General features: G+C 43.2%; 1 long non-coding RNA gene across 1 annotated transcript; it reads right to left on the bottom strand.

Moving 5' to 3' along the window:
• Positions 1 to 217: 217 nt before the first annotated feature.
• LOC105942227 (uncharacterized) lies at positions 218 to 2934 on the bottom strand. Its single transcript, XR_009245540.1, has 3 exons — positions 2809 to 2934; positions 2225 to 2338; positions 218 to 388 (listed from the first exon to the last, which is right to left on the bottom strand). It is a non-coding gene; the product is annotated as an uncharacterized LOC105942227 (long non-coding RNA).
• Positions 2935 to 3184: the final 250 nt, after the last annotated feature.

The following is a 3184-nucleotide window of genomic DNA, read 5'->3' as shown; positions in this document are numbered from 1 at the left end:
AATGCGCCTGGGAAAGCAATGGGAAATGACTGATGGATAATTTGTGATTGTATCCAATGAGAACATGATGATCATGCTTCAGTCACATGAAGACGGGACCTTCCTGCTTCCATTGAATAAACAGGACTGGCCTTCTCTTGCAAGAAAGGGCATGGTGTTCACTTCTGTCCTGTGAGGACTCAAAGTTCATCCTTCCATCATATCATGTTACTTGAGGACAGGAAGTTCAGCATTTGATCTGTGTAGAATATGGAGTTCGCTCTAGATCCTCATGAGAATACTGCAGTCACCATTCATGAGGTGAAGACAGGTGTTCGTCTTGTAGAAGCTAGGGACAGGAGCTCCGCCCTTTCAGATGAGCAGACATGGTGTTCACATTTCCTTCACCCTATATGACATGGGGAAAGGACAGTCACTCTTGAATAAGGTGAGGACAGAGTCTTAGCCCCCCCCCGCCCCCGCCATCCTCGGGTGGCAAATTGAATTTGCCAGTTTGACAGATGAGGACAGTGTTTACCCTTCCATTAGGTGAAGAAAGGCAGTTCAAACTTCTATGCAGGGAGGAAGAGCATTCACCAGTCTGTCCACTGAGGACCTGGTATTCATCCTGGCCTTCACAGGAGAATATGGTGTTTGTGATTCCATTAGGTCAGGGCACTACAATAAGCCATGGGTTGGATCAGCTTTCACTGTTCTTCCTGTTGAGGGCACAGATTTCTTCTGAAGACAGGGATTTCATCCTTCTGTCACGTGAGCATATGAGGTTCACATCTGTATCAGGCAAAGACAGTGCAATCAACCTTCTTTGCACTTTAGAGACAATCATCATTCCAATAGAAAGGTCAAGGTGATCCCTTCCCTCTCCCAAATATATGAGAGGCCTTAACTCTACCATCACCAAATGAAATGGTATACACATTTCTCTAAGGAGAGGACACAGTACTCCTCCTTCCTGGAAGTCATAGCCTTCATTCTACTACCATTTGAACAAACAGCTTTCATCTTGATGACAAATGAGGTGAGGGTGTTCATCCTTCCATTCACCAAGTACACAGAGTTCACCCTTCCAACATGTGATGCAACTTTCATTCATGCTTCCATAGTTGAGCGCAGAACCTTCAAGCTAACCCCACATGAGTTCATGGAATTCATCTTCTTATTTTTGGAGGATACTTCGCTTGTGCTTCTGTTGTGTGGAGGGATTGGGTTGAACATTCCATTGCATAGGATAATTCATTCACCCTTCCATCATGCGACATGGACTTTCACCCTGTTATCATATGAGGACTCTGTTTTCACCCAACACGCATTTGACAGCATAACCCTCCCCCTTCAGTGAGGTGATCACAGACACACAACCACCCCTTAGGAAGACAAGGCATTCACCCTAAGCTGGTGCTCCAGCATTCTTTTTCCATCATAAGGTTCTTGCAAGCAATTTACTCTCAAATTGGGAAATGACTTTTGCCTTTATGTTAAGTGAATGAATAGAAGGCATATGCCCTCCTGTGAGATGATTACTAGATGATAATCCTTCACTCAGTAGAAGATAGGGTTCTCATACTTCCCTTAGTGAGGAGGGAGCACTCAGACTTCCTTGTATGTGGCCACAACACGGTGTTTACCCTTTCATTCAATGAGGACTCATAATTCACTCATGTGGTGAGGAAAAGGTGTTCACAATCCTGTAAGAAACCTAAGTGATGGCTCTTAACATCAGCAGAGAGTAAGGCATGGACATTTCCTCAGCTGAGATCAGTGTGTCTACTTTCCCCACAGGACTGGAATGTGTTTCCACCACATGAAGATATGGAGCTCATCTTTCCATCATTTCAGGACAACTTGTTAACTGTACCCTGAAAGATGCAATGGCACTCATACATTTCACACGTGAGGACATGGAATTCCACTTTCCCACAACTAAAGGCAGGACCTTTACCATTCCTTCACAGGAAGACATGATCTTCACTCTACCAACATATTAGGTCATAGATTCCACCATATTTATATATGAAATGAAGGTGTACAGTTATAATTCAGGTGAGGAAACACATTCCACCTTCAGTCACCAGACTACACAGGTGAGAAAATCATACTCCTGTGTCCCTTAGTTGAGAGTAAGACTGGACCTTCATCCTTCCCACAGGTGCAGTGAGGATATTCACCTTCCTATTTAATGATGAAAAGAAATTCAGATTTTTCACATGTATGCTGGAGAACTTACCTCTCCATGGCATAGTTCAGAGAATTCAGTTTTCCATCATGTTAGAGTGTTCTTGACCCTATCTTCAAGTGAAGATGCAGCATTCAGCTGGCACTCACATGGCATTTCTTCACCCTTCCATTAGATGAAAACAGGATGTTTAACTTTCCAGCAGGCAAGAACAACACATTCATGCTACCATCTCTTGTAGAGTCTATGTTCACTCATCCATCACATGAAGTGAAGGCCTTTACCATGTATTCAGGAGACCATGGCATTTACCTTATGCTTGCATTAGGAAATGGCCTACACCTTTCTGTCATACCTTGTAGTAGGCAATGGTGGGTGATGATAGTACTTATACATGATGTTCCTAGTTCCTTAGTGAGGACAAGCATTCAGAATTCTGTAACATGGGAACATGCTGTTTGTCCTTCTGTGTATGACATCACAGACTTCACTTTCATTCAGAGAGGAAAAAATGTTCACCATCTCCCAAACAAGTAAGTTTAATTACTCTTCCTTGATGACACAACAGAGTATTCACATTTATCTCCAGTGAGGACAGTGCCTTTGCTTTTTGTAGGACTGGAAAAGGCATTTACCTTTTGTCTCTTGTGGGAGCAAGAACTTTAACACCAAGTGAAATGAAATTCACGTGTCTGTCAGGGAATGATTCGGCCTCCTTTCTTCTTCACATGAAGACATGGCCTTCACCCTATCACCGCAGAAAGAGACAGTGTTCACCCAACTGATGTAGAGTAAATGTAGCCATTCTTTCCTCAGGTGAGAAAGCAGATTTGGTGTCCAACAAATGAAAAGAAAGAGATCACCCTTCCTCCAGCTGAAGAAATATGTTCTTATTTCCTTTATTTGAGGATAGACCTTTCCTCATGTGTCAGGCCCAGATGGGCTACTCAGGTCCCATCCAATGAGGTCACCACATATAAATTTCTGACAAATGAGGTGATACGATACAGT

This window comes from Ochotona princeps, chromosome 6 (assembly GCF_030435755.1).
Source record: "Ochotona princeps isolate mOchPri1 chromosome 6, mOchPri1.hap1, whole genome shotgun sequence".
Taxonomy (NCBI): Eukaryota; Metazoa; Chordata; class Mammalia; order Lagomorpha; family Ochotonidae; genus Ochotona; species Ochotona princeps.
Note: the sequence above shows the minus strand (reverse complement) of the source record. Positions and strands in the feature narration are given on the sequence as shown.